The sequence below is a fragment of the Peromyscus californicus genome, unplaced genomic scaffold (assembly GCF_007827085.1).
Source record: "Peromyscus californicus insignis strain IS unplaced genomic scaffold, ASM782708v3 Scaffold_9__1_contigs__length_137607984, whole genome shotgun sequence".
Lineage (NCBI taxonomy): Eukaryota > Metazoa > Chordata > Mammalia > Rodentia > Cricetidae > Peromyscus > Peromyscus californicus.
In genome coordinates this window covers 21,236,484-21,253,119 of record NW_026294617.1, presented here as the reverse complement: position 1 = coordinate 21,253,119, position 16,636 = coordinate 21,236,484, and the positions used below count along the sequence as shown (strand labels likewise).

General features: G+C 43.2%; 1 pseudogene; it reads right to left on the bottom strand.

Annotated features, from left to right (window-relative positions):
- Positions 1-15,913: 15,913 nt before the first annotated feature.
- On the bottom strand, positions 15,914-16,254 carry LOC128106736 (chromosome transmission fidelity protein 8 homolog; annotated as a pseudogene).
- Between the last annotated feature and the right edge of the window lie 382 nt (positions 16,255-16,636).

The window sequence follows — 16,636 nt, the reverse complement described above, 5'->3', positions numbered from 1 at the left end:
TGCCTTCAGTCTATTATTCTTTTAGTTCATGAGAGTCTTACCATGCAGCCCAGGCAGCCCTTAAGAGGATGCACTCCTGTCTCAGCCTTTCAAGTTCTGATGTCACAGTGTACAGCAACTTGCCAGTACTTCTGTACTTTTAACCACGTATGTGAGCATGTATATTTTATTGTTTCTCTTTGAATTGCAGTCTGGAAGGGAAAAGCAGCTGAGAGATCAGAGAGTTATCTCCTTTACATGATTCAAGTTTCTCTGTTGCTGAACTTCCTTTGGATTCTTCCAGAGTAAGAGTCACTGTGATGTCCAAGGGACCTGTTCTGGGCACATTATACCCAGATCCTACTTCCTTCAAGGAGGATAGGTCTGTAAGGTATTTCAATTATCTAGAAATCATATTTGTGGATATAATTTCTCATCAGGTCCTCTTTCTCGTCTTATGTCCATCATTTGGAATTTGTCAATGTAGAAAACCACTAATGTGAATTTTGATGACTTCTTATATTTAGACCTTTTGTGAATATTATATATTAAATAATTAAAGAATGCAGTTCTTATACTGTATCTAAATATTTTGAGGTTATAAAAACCCAATATATTTAGCTTCATAAAATGTTAACTATTGGTTGATTTTATGCTGCTTATTGGATTTATAGAAGTTGTTTTTTAGGGGTATATAATTTATTTTGCACCTGCACTGATCAAACATATACTATTGCTGAAAACTCAATAGACATGGGATTTATCAGACAGAGAGACAGACAGAGATAGACAGAGACAGAAAGACAGACAGACAAAAACAGAAAGACTGATTATAGTCGCAACTTTGTGCTTTAGAGCAATGTTGAAAGTAACATGAATTACCTGTAATGCAACAGTTTACTACTAAAAAGTTAAGAAGCGTTTTCAGGGTGTTAGATGCATTAGAGAGGCATGTCAGTTCTTTTTGAGAATGATTCACAGAAGTCAGCCGTAGAACAGTCCTCAGATGAATAGAAAGCACACGACAGTTCAGACACTCAGCTCCCGGGATCCTCCTCACTTCCTGCTTCCAGACATGGACTCTGCTTGCAGTTGTGTTCTTACTTTTTTTTTTTTAATTCTATTTAGCCCATGGTTCCTGAATGTTCCTAGCCTGGGCATCTCCTGGTTAGTGTGCTACCACCTCTATGTGTGATGAGATACGTGTCACTATATTTCGTTTCTTTCTCTGTGTCTTTGAGTACTTATTGGCTTACTATCAGTACCTGTTTTCATGTTGAGTGAGTGAACTATTTGGCTTAAAGTATTTGGCTTAAAGATAATCAATTGGTAAGGTGCTTGTCATGAGGACCGGAGTTTGATCCTATGGCTGTGTGTAAAAGCTAGATGGCATGGCCAGTGAAAGACACTGTTTCTGGAAAAACAAAACAAAACAAAGCAAAAAACAACCAACCAACCAACCAAACAAACAAACAAACAAAACAGCAAATGAACAACCAATCCCAACACACCTCTCCAAATAAAAATAAGACAGCCAAAATCCAAGGTTGAAAGCACTTGAACAATGACATTGAGGTTCACCCCAACCTCTACATGTACAATGTGAACTTTACACACACACACACACACACACACACACACACACACACACACACACGGGGGGGGGGGGAACACACTAAAAACCAATCACAGGAACTCCCATGGTTCCCCCCCTCACTGGTTGCATCTTTTACTTTACTCATATCCAGTCTGTTAACAAGTCCATCTACATATCTACCAGTCAACACATTTCTGTTGTATTTCTGTCTTGTTGTGCAGCATGGTGGAAATGTGTGACATAGGAAAGCTATAGTTCCCTCCCTCAGTGCTCACATCTTCTTCTTCCCTCACATCCAATCTGTTACCAAGTTTCATAAATGTTTGCTAGATGCAGGAGCCATTTTTCTGACCCATGCCCCTCTGGCTGGGTTATTAGACTCTCTCCTTCTCACTTCAACACATTTTCCTTAAGTCATTTTATCCGAGTCTCCTAATTCCCTTACATTGCAGATGTCATCAGTCCCCAAATAAGGATCTGGAGACCATCCCTCTCTTTTGAATTTCAGGCTCATAAATACAATGCCATGTGTTCAAAATAGAACAAGGTTTTGTTTGTGTTTGTAGTGCTAGGAATCAACCCAGGACCTTGTACAAACTAGGTAAGGGCTCTGTCCTTGAACTCTGTCCCCACCCAAATGAATAGCTTTAACCTCTAACTCTGCTCCTTCTCCATTGTTTCCCAGGCTGGTGAAAAAGGCAGCGTCTCCATCCATCTGCACATCTATCGGTCAACGGATTTCTGTTGTATTTATGTCATGCATCAATGGTTGTGCTATATGGTGGAAACATGGGACAAAAGAAAGCCATGGTTCCTTCCCTCGCTGGTCACATCTTTTCCTTTATTCCTCATATCTGATCTATTACCAAGTCCCATTATTCTCCTAAACATATTTCATCTCACTGGATGTGCATGGTGCATGCTTATGATTTCAGCATCAGGAGGCCAAGGCAGGAGGATTTGCCACAAATCTGAAATCAGCTTAGGCTGCATAAACTAGACCAATCAGGGCTATACCATGAGGTCCCATCTCAATCAATAAACAAATATGAATAATAAATAAATAAAACTTCAGATCATCCTTTTTCCACCTTGAGCACCACCCACTTCCAAGCTAGCATGGTTTTCAACTGGAGTTCTGCTACATTCTCCTTAAGAGCTTCTGCTGTGCCTACTTTTAGCCTCTATTGTACCTATTTCCCCTACTGTAGTCACAGTAAAATTCTGTAAGTTCAGTACTTGTGCATTCCTCCCCATGTTAAATAGTTCAGTGGCTCCTGGGTATATAACCCTTAATGTGAGCCTTCAGGCTACTGATAAAGTACTCAATGCTCTCCATTCCAGCCTTGTTGTCTCCTGTCTTCCTTCCCTCTCCATGACACACCCATACTGGTATTTTCCACCTGAGTCATTGCCTCTGCCTGGGAAGCAAGTTGCCTACTGGTCCTTGTTTCTTGCAAGATAATCTTCATCTCTCCATAGGGAAGAATTGCAAGGAGCTGTTTATTCAGTATGCTGCCCTGAGATACTGTAACTTCCATAATAACATGTATGTCTTCATTTTATTTACATTGTATCTCTAGCATGCAGCAATTGTATATGTATCTATTAAATGAAGGAGTAACTTATCATTAATTTCTCACATTTGGGGTTAGAGAAATGGGCTAGCCATTAAGCTCTCTCTCTCTTCTGGCAGAGGGCCTCAGTATAGTTCCCAGCATCCATGTCAGATGAATCACAATCACCTGTGCTCTAGTTCCATGGGAATCTGATGCCCCCTTCTGGCCTTTATGAGCACCTGCACTCATGTGTACATACCCATACACAGACACACCAGTATTGACATACTTAAAAATAAAAATAATTCTTAAACAACACTCACATTCACAGTTATTACAAAATGGTTCCCATGGAAGTCCCAGGGGTTGCAAATTGGTTTGCCAAGAAAAATATTGTCCATAATTCCTAATGCTTTTCAAACAATTCAGTAAGAGAGAGGTGATGAGAAAAATGTAACAAATAAGCCTTTATCTGGGAGTTCATTCTGTTTTAAAATCTCCAAATGAAGAAGTATGGTGAGAGGTCTCTGCCTGACCAGAGTCCTCTGCTGGTGGATGTGTGTGGCATCTTCCACTCCTGTCCTTTTGGGTTACTTTCACCTATCGAGACTGTGGAACAGCCAGGACTTTCTATTAAAAGCAATACCCACCTAAGAACATGAGGCACTCTACAGTACACACACACACACACACACACACACACACACACACACACACACGATTCTTGATACCAGTTTATGGTAACAAAACAAAAATAAAACATAGAGATCTCAAAGAGCCCATTTGCAAAGGTCAGGTGTTAAATGGCAAGAACTGAAAACAGGAGATGGGATTGGAGCATCATGACTCAAGATGATGAAGGCAAAGGGAATGATTGAGAAAAAGTCCTTTGTTGCCTAGCGACAGAAAAAGCCCTTCCTTTTTTTTTTTTTTTTCAGAGCTGAGGACCGAACCCAGGGCCTTGCACTTGCTAGGCTAGGCAAGCGCTCTACCACTGAGCTAAATCCCCAACCCAGAAAAAGCCTTTCCTAACAGGAATAATGAACCCTGGAGAGAAGAGAAGAGAACAAGAAGATAAGGCTTCTTGTCACAGGCTGATGCCCCACCCAGTTTCCCACCCTGTTCTTTGGGTGTAATCACTCAGGGGTCTGGTAAGTGATCAGCAAACCCATTTTGGAGTCTCTGCAGTTGAGGCCTCGAACACTTCCTGTACAGAGGTATGAGTTGAGGACCTTGTATGCAGTTGGAATCAATAGGAATGAAAGCAACAAGAGATGATGAGATACTTCTCCACATTCTGAGGTCTAGAGGCAGGGAGAAGATTTGTTTTACACTTGCTCCAGTGGACATCATAGGAGGCTAAGAGTCCTGAGGGATCAGAGGAGACTGAATTCAAATTTGGTGGAGCTTAGAGTTGGTTAGAGCTCACTGTGAGCAGCTCAGATAAGGGCTGTGTATACCAGATACTGACTATATAACTAAGATGCCAGAACTGTCAAAAGAAAGTTGGTACCTACTTGTGCCCAACAGACTAAGTGGCAAGAAGCTGCCATTCAAAGACACAGTAGGACCAGACATTGAGAAGCTGCCATTCAAAGACACAGTAGGACCAGACACTGACAAGCTAACATTCAAAGACACAGCAGGGTCAGACACTGAGAAATTGACCTTCAAAGACACAGTAGGGTGTAGCTAGAGTTTTTCTGCCTGGCCCACAGTCAGGGCAAATCTCTCTCACCCGCCAGTCCCAAGCCGCTCAAACCTGACCAAGTAAACACAGACACTTATATTGGTTTCAAACTGTATGGCCGTGGCAGGCTTCTTGCTAACTGTTCTTACAGCTTAAATTAATCCATTTCTATTAATCTATACCTTGCCACGTGGCTTGTGGCTTACCGGTACTTTACATCTTCCTTGTCCTGATGGCGGCTGGCAGTGTCTCCCTCCTCAGCCTTCCACTTCCCAGCTCTATTCTCCTCCTTGTCCCACCTATACTTCCTGCCTGGCCACGGACCAATCAGTGATTTATTTACTGACCAATCAGCAACACATTTGACATATAGACCATCCCACAGCAGTAGGGCCAGATATCACAGCAGAGGCCAGTGCTGATGTAGGGACTGGGAGCCCCTTCCCTTTCTGCCAGGGTGCGATGTTGTGTTCTTTGTATCTCTGTACTATCCTGAGAAGAGGAGAAGGGGAAGGGGAAACCTACAGCAGGGAAGTTGATCTTTAATTTGGACTTTGACTTGGCTAAGTGTATGTCCTGAATTAACAGGCACATCAACCTGGAAGCCAAGAGGCTGCTTTGTGTAATGTGATTGCACTTTCCCAGCCAGCCTGATTGGCTCAGGTCCCAAAGTTTTCCTTTATGACTGTGTAAATTTGTAAGAGTGCCTCAGTTTCCTTATTTGACTTGAAAATTAATTTCACCCTGGTTAAATGATGCTTGGAACAGCACCCGTCACATGCCAAGCACTCTGGGGCAAATAATCCCAAAGACCATTGGTAGCTGCTTTGTGAGGGAAAACGGATGTTTTCAGTCAGGATAGATGTTCTGAATGAAATCAGACTACCTCAACGAAGTTGCTTCAGTTTCCATTGTGCCAAGGGCTAACCACTCTTTCCAGAGGTCACTGCTTTTCCTGTTTAAAGTAAATATGACATAGGTAACCATGGATACAACTGGCCAGACTTCCATCTGGTCTCCTCTTACTGATTTGTGCATCTCTGAAGGAACAGAAATCTAGACTCTAATGAGGACTCTACAAACAACATAAGTTCCCAAATTTTGCCATGAACTCCTAGTTAGAAGGTCAGAATGAGGCATATATGTGATGATGTCGTTACCCCTCTCATTCCACATGAATTCAAGATGCTATTATGTCTTGTCCTAAGAATACTGCCTTTCAAAAGAATGAACAGACACAGGAGCAGAATATTTAGTTTAAACAACACCATTAAGCCCATGCTGATTTGTTCCAAATTGTGTTAAACTCCTGTGTGGAATTTGGATAGGGCAGAGTGAAAGGAGTTCAGTGGAGTATTGCTTATTTCATATCATGGTGCTATGTTCACATGGGATAGTGTGCGTGCGTGCGTGCGTGTGTGTGTGCGTGCGTGCGTGCGTGTGTGTGTGTGTGTGTGTGTGTGTGTGTGTGTGTGTGTGTGTGTGTATGTGTGTGTGTGTGTGGTATGGCTTGGTGGAGTGGATGTTTGTTTCCAATTGCCATGACAAAATGCCCCAACAAAACCAATTTACAAGAGGAAAGTTTTATTTTAGCTCCAGGTTGCTTTTAGTCACATTGAGGAAGTCAGTGGTATGAGCTCAAGGAAGGTGCTGTATCCCTCAAAGTGCCCCCATATCTTTAGTTTTCTTTAGTTGGTCATCACATTCATTGAAAGGGATGGCTTAGGGATGCAGTTTCCAAAATCTTCCTTATGCAAAAAATGCTGTTCCCAGAAGACTTGGCATTGATCTTTTGAGATTCAAGAGTGAGCACTAATGAGATTAAGAATCAATTTTTGGTGAGTGTTTACGACACATTAAATGGAGTCACATTGACCAATGACCAAGAGGCCTCTTTCTTCCACTCTCTAGGCTATTTCTGTCTTCTCTCTGCAATAGCTATAATCTTACTCCATTTTTTTACATCCTTATGAAAAAGATCTTGTCTGCAGATTGCATATGCAGGAAGCTAAGTACCTTTGCAGTCTCCCAGCTCAGCCACTTTCGAAATGACTGGGCTGATGTCACAGAGGCCTTACTGTGGGGATTATTTCTATGACAAATATAAGGAATCCCTTTGGTTTTAGTAACTTGAATAAAGCTATTTAGTTTAATGGCAACTGTGCATTTCCCACCGCCATTTTCCTAATTTCATGACATTTACATTGATGAATTTTAGGGTAATTGCAACAAGGAAAATGATTTCTAAATCAACTTTCCTGAAAACAAGGGTCCACCTGAGAGGGGAATAATTGCTCTATACATGCCTGATTTTGTGAGATGCATGACATTTAATGAATGAAAACATTAATAACTGTATCAAATTAAAGAATCCAATTGTGTGACATTGTTCCTGTAATGTCTAACAAATTTAATTGGAAAGTTATGAGGAAGGGTCAAAGTAAATTCAAATATTACACGATTCAAGATTTGCCTATTAGCTTAAGTGGGAGTGTAGCACCTCTGCTTACAGCTTGTTGCCAGTCACATTTTCTATGATGTAGCAATGTAACATGAGAGAGGAAATTGGAGGATGCTTACAGGTTCAGCTTTAAGATACTAAGACACTATGATTCTTTAATCTTTGAAGAAATTAGAGAAATGAAGCGTTTGTGACAAAGAGGTGCTACTACCTCATACTCTGGAATGATAAAGCCTGAAGTGAGTTTTGTACCTGATTTACTCCTTTTTGCTCCCCAATATGTTGATGTCGGAATGATTTTAACTCCAGAGTTATGCTCATAAGAAAACTTGTGTTTCTGGGATGGTTTCAGGTTCATCATGGCAGCACTCCCCTTTGCCTCATAAAGTTTTCCTTATGCCCACTGTTCACTGCTAGCCTCTGTACTTTCTGAACATCTCTACACTCATTGGTGGAGTACAGACAATTATTGTTTACTAGTCTTATACACAGTTTAGTTCACTGCAGTAGACTGTTAATTTCAGAATATTAACATTTGATACTAATTTCTTAAATAGCTTCTCACTTCCTGGGTTACTTCTTAAAATTTTAGTTTTATCTCTGTGTTCTGTATGAACACCTGTGCTCCATGTAAAGGTGAAGTAAATTTTCACCACAGAATGAAGGTGGCTTTTATGAATGAATGGGTTGACAAAGACAGTGATGGAGCGTTCATTGCAACTTAGGGTATGGCTGAACACCTGTAGTGTAGTCCTGTTGTCTCACAAGTGAGAGGAGGGAAAACATTTCCTGTAAAATGAAGGACTCGAATGGGTTTGAAAAGCCATAAACCTACAGTGAACTAGACAGGCTGCATTCATCATGGAATACCCACTAATGGTGTCCACTCTTCTCTCCTTCTGACCTGTGCAGCTGCTTGTCCTACCACTAGTCTGTTCTTTCCGGCAACAGTGGATAGCACTAGATGGTGAGTGCCAGCCTCCTGCAAGTCTAGTTCAGTGCAGCTGAGGTGACTGGTCATATTCTGTCTCCCTACAGCTCCTTATATTTTTCTTCCTCCTTCACAGCTTGTAAAGATGTACCAGGGTGTGCCACTGAGTACTGGTGAGACCCAGTGAGACCCAGAGAGACCCAGTGAATTCCAATGAGAACCAGTGAGATCCAGTGAGACCCAGTGACACCCAGTGAGATCCAGTGAGTACAGGTGAGACCCAGTGAGAACCCGTGAGATCCAGTGAGTACCAATGAGAACCAGTGAGATCCAGTGAGTACAGGTGAGAACCAGTGAGATCCAGTGAGACCCAGTGAGTACCAATGAGAATCAGTGAGATCCAGTGAGACCCAGTGAGACCCAGTGAGTACCAGTGAGAATCAGAGAGATCCAGTGAATACTAGTGAGAATCAGTGGTGCTCATAGATCAGGCACTGGGCTGATGATCCCTGAAGTTATAAGTGTTCACCTCTCTATCTGTCTCTGTCTCTGTCTCTCTCTGTCTCTCTCTTTCTCCTGATTCAGTGTAGGCAAGGGGTTTTGAGAAAAAGCCAAGACATGTGGCAACCCTTAAGTTTCTTCCCAATGTTGTAAGTGCAGAATTGAAGGTGGAGCCCACCTTCTCTCTATCACTGGTCCCGACAGCACAGAATTTACACTGTCCTTGAAGCTTGGAAATTGTCAGTTTTTCAGGTCAGTGGAGGTGCTGGCTTATTGATTCTGAAGCTGCTGTTTGGTAACTATTCAAAGTGCAAAGGAGAGACTTTACCTCCCAAATTCTGCCATGTTTCTTCTTCCTCCACAGCAGGGCATCATTTTGCTTGAGGTATATAGACAAGCATCTTTTCCAAGCATGCTCTCAGTCAGGCAGCTTTGTCTTTGTGCCTGACGTTATTATACTCCCTCAATTTAATAACCTCAAGTCTAGTTATGTGGCCGTGCCAGGTATGCCTAGGTTTCTGCTCATCTGAAAACCAGCTTCATGTTATTATAAATAGAACCCACATTTGGCGATGGAAAGGCACTGCTCATTAGGTACAGCAGGACAAACCATTGGCTCCTGGCCACACTTTGCTAATGCTGTAATTTCCATGTCCCCCTGGATATGGTTATGAGGCCTCTCTTTATTTCGAAGGCTGTAATTGTAAACACATGTCTTTGACTGGATACCTTATATCAGTAACTTCATCTGCCATGCCAGAAGAAGTGCACAGCGCATCGTGACTTCAAAGAAACCCGATGCTGGTTTCTGACTTGAGATAGGTTTGGACTGGGCTATTAGCTTATTGCTAGATTTGAAAATCAAACTCCGGGCTTAGGCTGAAAGGCCAGAGGAGGAAACCCCAGTACCAAAGAGATGAGATTTATAAACAAGACCAAAAACAAAACTGCAGAGTAGACAGAGTTCATTGTAGTCAACGGGCTGGCAGAACCACTGAATCTGACATACAGAAACTGGAGCCTATTATCAGTTACAGGCATTGGGCTTATTTATGCTGTTACTTCCCAGATATGTCTGAACTGATCTGTGACTGTGCAGTGAGGAAGTTCCTCTGGCTTCTCCACTTTCTTTCAGGGGGCATTTTGGTGAACCCATGGTCCAGTTACGTGCAACAAAATCTTGTTACCATCCCACTGAAAAGCAAACACAGGCATAAGTCCTCACAGATCACTTGTCTGGGAGTATTTGAAAATTTCACTGATCCAACTAGAGTTGCCCACATGCAGTGCATGAATGTGAAGCTGTGCACCCAGGCTCTGGAAACCTGCCGTTGGCCACACCCTCAATGACTTTCTCTCCAGCAGCCATCAAGTGTCATTAGCTTCTCTGTAAGAGGTAAGGTCTGGAGATAACATCACCTATCTATGTCCAAATGTTGATTGGCTTGATCTTGGGCACATCTTCTGGAGGTAACAGAGCTGCTCTGAGTTCATTAGTAATGACCATGTCATGTTTAGCAGACACTGTTTCACTGTGTGTGTGTGTGTGTGTGTGTGTGTGTGTGTGTGTGTGTGTGTGTGTGTGTTTTAAAGGGAAAATGGTGGATATGATCATATTTCACTGTATGAAATTCTCAAAGAATAAAAAGAATTATAAATTTTAGAACAATAGATCTTTAGCCCATCTTAAGCAAAACACACACCAATGATCAGTCATTCTTAGTTGGTGCTTTTCTTTTATGTGCAAACATACTCCTAGACAAGCAATTCCTGAATCACTTCCTTAAGAGAAAAGTATCTATTAATAGCAAAGTGGGATATATGCTTCATATTTACATACATTTCCATGATTTTGCTTTTTATATTATACATTCTTTGCATTCTCCTTTTTTCTTTTTCACTAACTCCTTGCTTTCTGAACTTCATGCTATATACACCAGGCTGTCTTTAAACTTATGCTTCTCCTGCCTTAGCCTCAAAGTGCTTGGATGACACAAACATGTCACCACAGCTGACTTATCTTTTATGCTATTAAATCAGTGGATACTGTTTAAAAAAATTACAATTCTTGCAACTATTTTTCACTAAGTTTTATGATGACTATCATAAAACCTAAAACACTTCTGCTCATGAAAGTGTATCTGTATTTCTGTAATATTCTTGTAGAAATTCAGCAGTACCTATGGAAACCCAGCTTCTACTATTCTTGTCACTGTCGGGAGCTGTGTGGGGACCTTTAATAGAGATGCAGACGGTAGCTTCCTGATATGACCACAGCGTGAAAGAGAGTAGGCACTGAACCTCCACTGTCAGAGCTGTGTTCAGAATTCACCTTAGTGTCAGCTGCACAGGCCTTATGTAAAGAAAGAGGAGGACCTTTTCCCCCACTGCACTGTGAGGCCTGCACCAAGGCCTGCCAGCACCCAAGAATTAAGAATTAGATCTCTTTAAACCAAAAACATTTTTAAAAATTCAAATATATGATATAGCTTCAGAGGGGTTGACATTCCCTAATTCATAGACTGTATTTTTCCAAATACTTAGTGACACAGGCTTTACTAACAGGAAATTAAGCCCAGTGACGAAAACTTTGCTTAAAGATTTATACTCATAGTTTTTTAGTTTTGTGTATGTGCACATCTCTGGGTGGGTTTATAATGTGACTTCAGGTGCCTGGGGAGAGCAGAGGTATAAGAACCCCAGAGAATGGAGTCACAAACTGTTGTGAGCCATCCAAAGTGGGTGCTGGGAACTGAAATCCTGTCCTCTCACAGAGCAGCAAGATTTCTTAGCCACTGAGCTGTCTCTGCGGCCTTCAGTTATGACTGATAGAAAGTGGATACACAGATAATTTAGTGATAGCAGAGAAAAGAGACTTTTTTTTTTTTTTTTTTGGTTTTTTTTTCGAGACAGGGTTTCTCTGTGTAGCTTTGCGCCTTTCCTGGAACTCGCTTTGGAGACCAGGCTGGCCTCGAACTCACAGAGATCCGCCTGGCTCTGCCTCCCGAGTGCTGGGATTAAAGGCGTGCGCCACCACCGCCCGGCGAGACTTTTGAAAACTGAGAGCTTCTTAAGGAATTCTAGTTTGAAGAATCTGTCTATCTATCTATCTATCTATCTATCTATCTATCTATCTATCTATCTATCTATCATCTATCTACCATCTATCTATCTACCTGCCTAACTCTCTCTCTCTCTCTCTCTCTCTCTCTCTCTCTCTCTCTCTCTCTCTCTCACACACACACACACACACACACACACACACACACACACACGTTTTTCATGTCATAGCACACATATGAAGTCACAGCAGCTTTTTATAACACTATAGACAGCAAAGTGACAAGGGCTCAAAGCTAGAGTGGGGGTCTGTCCCTGATGCTAAGGTTGGACAGGACTGAGGGACTAGTTACCTTTGTCTGCATTTATAGCCTATCTGCCAGTCTGCTTGCCTTCCTTCCTTCCTTTCTTCCTTCCTTCCTTCCTTCCTTCCTTCCTTCCTTCCTTCCTTCCTTCCTTCTTCCTTCCTTCTCTCCCTTCCTCCCTCCCTCCCTTCCTTTCCATTTTTCTCTCCTTCCTTGGTCTCATTTTTTCTTTACTGTGACTCATTTCAGAGCATCAGTGGAGGGAAAAAGATACATGTCTCAGTTTTGGACTTTTCATTTACTTCAAAGGGAATAAATTTAGGCAGATTACAATCACTTCTATAACTCTTGTTCCCTGTAGTAGGTGTTTTGTTGGTTTAAAATCTAGCTAAGTTCTGGTTGAGCCCACAAGACCTTGAAGGATACATTGGTCTGTTGAGTGCTCATGTCATAGTAACTGATGTTGAAATCAGCTCAAATAATCCCCAAATTGGAAATGACAATAACATGTTGAAAAGTTTGCAAGTAAATCTCAGCTCCACTTTTTCCCAATTTAATTTATGCTTTGCTATAGTTTTAGCCATAAGCATACATAAATAATTCATTTCAGCAAGGGTCACAGCGAGGTGGCCCTGGATCTTGCACTTTGTTTAGGTAATCCCTACACATGGGTAGGAATTCAAACTGTTGTCTGAAAGGGGCTTTTTTCTTTTCCTTCCTCCCTTCCCTCTCTTCATTTCCGCCCTATTTCCTTTCTTTTTTTGCTAAAGATTTTCTAAAAGTTTTAGGGTAGGCCCTAAAGGCAAGAGCAAAGGGCAAATGTCTGAGATGTGGAATTCATCAGAAATATGACGGGTTTTATGTTTCTCCCCCACTTCTTCTTTTTGCCTATTAATTTCAGAAAGTATAAAAAAAGTTCATTAAGAATGACATTCATGTGGTTACCTCTTGTGGCAATAAAAAAACTCATAAAGAAGGAAATCCACCCAGAACCGGAGTTTTATTTAGATTATCAATCAGGTTAATGCTTTCAGAGCATGTTTTAATTAGCAGGAGTAACTCTCCGTGCAGCCCATGTCTATTCTTTAAACAGTTTTTCATTTAGCAAACTCTAGAAGTTATTAGTCATTTATTTGATTTATAAAATGCACTCATCACCCTGGCCTCTGGACATATTTACAACAGTGATGCGAATTTAATTAATACAATGTTGCTTGCTTCTCCCCAGCAAACGGATTTCCTCACCTCCCTCCCGTAGCTACCGGGAATCAGGAAGAGAGCCAGCTTGTACAGATGGCTTGGGCAACTGGCTCCAGAGACGTTTCAACTGCTGGTGTAAGAGGCCCTTCGCAGAAGCCTTTCTCCTGCTGGTCAGGTGGCTGATACCTACAAAACGGAGGGTCCTCCTGGCTACCTCAGTTGCAAAGCAGTGTGGGGGAAAATCTGAAAACAATGGCTGCTAAGGTAGCACTCCACCCCTTCCCCAACTCTCCCAAATAGAGATCCCAGGCCACAGAAACCCGAAATTAGAACATTTCATTTCAATAGCAGGTGACCTGGAGACACCCTGTGTCTCCACAGGTGGCTTTTTGTCTTCCAAATCCTGTTACCCTGAATGCAGGGAACATAGTGGTTAAACTCATACATCTGAAGTCCTGTAGGTTTGGATGAAATCCAGATGATGTTAAGGGTTTTCTTTCTTTCTTTTTTTAGAGCTTTATTGGCAGAGAGCGGGGGGGGGGGGGGGGGGGGGGGGGGAGGGGAGGATGTTAAGGGTTTTCATCTGCAAAATGGGATAAAATAGATTACATGAGTCTAAAGATAATGTGTAAGAAATGTGTCTCACATAGAGAATTGAGGAAGCAATGTTGTAGTTCTTTTAATGATATGTATAGGTGGAGTACCCTGGAGGGCTGTTGGACTTGTTTTCAGATCCTACAAATCACGTTAACATGGAAGTGGCAGGCTCAAGTCATTGGAACTTTTCCCCCAGTAACAAATTCTGGTGACACTTTAGAGCTAGTTTTGGTACCACCACACACGGCCAGAGATCCTTTTCCTTGAGGCCGGGATCATCCTATCCGCCATGGTCCGTTTCTCATGGACTTCAGTCAAGAAAGAAAGCAGAGGAAAAAGAAGGCTCATTAGAACTTGAGTCCCAGCTGTGTTCTTCAGACTGTAGCTCCAGATCTACTCTTTTATCTTTTATCTGGCCCCAGCCCAGAACCACAGTGCTGTTAAAACAAAGTGGCCCTGGAAGAAAAAGGGTATTTAAGGGAGTAACATTCTATTTGGGTACATCGCAGCCATTGGACCTCTTGGTCTGGGGAAAGCAGCTGGATTTGAACCAGGGAGGCTGCCTAACCTAGGAAATGGGACCAAACTCTTGGCTACAGGTGCATTCATCCTTGGAAAGGAAGCTGGGTTAAGATCCAGGGTCCCTGTCGGCTTTGCAAAAGGAGCTGGGTTGATACCCACAGGGCCTGCTGGAGAAGAGCCCAGGTGCCCAGCAGCTGACCAAGGGAAAGCAACTTGACCTGGGCCTCATGGACCAGCAGACCTCGGGAAGGCAGCTGGACCTGGACCCTGCAGGCCAGTGGCCTTGAAAAGTTAGCTTGGTTGGGGGCCTAAGGACCCAGAGGCTCTTGGGAAAATTGTTGGATTTGAGCCCTGGGGACCAGCAGACCTCTGAAAGGTACCTGGATTTGAAGCCAAGTGCCGGGAAACTGAGAAAAGGCAGTTGGGTTCAGTCCTACTGATTCTGTCCCCCAAGCTCGGAAGAGCTCCAGCATTTACCCCATTGAGCCACCTGACCTTGAGGAATGACCTGAATTAGGGCCCATGGGCCAGGAGCCCTTGACATGGCACAGGGATTTGGCCCTGGAAGGCTAATTCCTTGAGAGCTAGGACCTGTGCTTGGGCCTACGGGGCCAGGTACTCTTGTCACGTTAGGTGGGTTTGTGCCTGTTTCCAGAAGCCTGCAAGAAAGAAGCTGAATTTGCTCCTAAAGGACCTGCTGCCCTTAGAATAGGGGCAAGATCTAAGCCTTGAGGTCCAGCAATTCTTAAGACCTGATCCTGTACCCAAGAAGCCATATGCTCTGGTGTTCAGATTTGGGCCTGGGTCTAGGCCACCAGCTCTTGGTTTGGGCCTGAAAACATATCTGACCTAGAAGCCAGGTTTGTACCTAAAAAGCTTGATCTCAGATTAGGACTTGGTCCAGGGCCCAGGCCCACTGGCCTAGGATTGGCAGGACTAGTACCCGAGCATAAAACACCTGCCCTCAGGTTAGGTACACATCAGGGCCCACTGGGCCACCACTGGGGTCAGGACTTGCTCCCAGAAGCCCACCTGCCCTTGAGTTGGCCATAGGACCAGGGCCAGGAAGGCCCTCTAATCTGGGGTTAGACATAGGCCTTGGGCCTGGAAGAGCTCCTGTTCTAGGTTTTAAACCTGGTCCTGGTCCTAGTCCCAGTCCCCAAAAGCCACCTGGCCTCAGGAAAGAAACTGCACCTGTCCAGTAGGGTTCATCCCTCTTGGAAAGGAAGCCGTGCTTGGGTTATGAGCACCAGCAGGAAAATGTGCTCCATTTGAAGCCAATGAGCCTGATGAACTTGGAAAAGAAGTTGGATTCCTTGGAAATGGAGCCAGGTTTCCACCAAGAGAACCTGCTGCCATAAGGAAAGGATCTGAGTTCACACCCATTGGGTGGCCTGTGTTCATAACAGGCCCTCCCTGTGGTCCCAGGGAACCGTCCAGCCATTCTGGAGGTGGCAACAGAGCACAAGTCGAAGGAGTTGGCTGCTCTCTAAGGATAATCCGGAGTTCTTTCATACTTTCTTGGGGACGTTGGTGATAATAGGCTTAGGGCGAGTTTTGAAAAGTACTGGGTGCAGTCTCTTGACCAAGCTCATCACAGTCCTGCTCCCCAGGAGTGTTTTTGACAAGGACTGCAGAAGATTTCTCCAGGTAGATGATTTTCCCATACAGGATATGATGCCCCACGATCAGCACAGGCATTCCCTCAGTGGTTGGTGTCATGTAGGTCTCCCAGGAGGTTTCTAGGTTTCTAGCTAATCCGGTAGAGAGCCTCAACCTCCCCCTGTAGTTCGATCAGCATTCATTCTGCCAGGCCTCCAGCCCCTGTACTGGAAATAACAATTGGCACCATGAGCCTTCCTTCTTTAAAAAAGCAACTGAAAAATTGCAACGGTGGCCGCCAAGTTGCCAACCTCCCACCGCCATCGCCACCACAGCGACCCATATTTACACATTTTTACCATGGTTCCATTTGCTATCCTCGGGGGATTCACATTTGATCCAAAGAGCTCTTTCAGCGAGGGAGTGTTGTATCCAGAGTCCCCCAAAGACCACCAAGAGACCGATGCAAAAGCTAAGAGTCTTTTTCATTCCACTTCCACTTATCTTTTCATTTGCCCAGTAATCAACATAAAATTTCATTACCTGTCAAAAGGTTGTGGTGGTAAATTCTGATGGTCAGCTTGACAAGTTCTAGAATAATCCAGAAGACAAGCCTCTGAGCAAGCCTATAC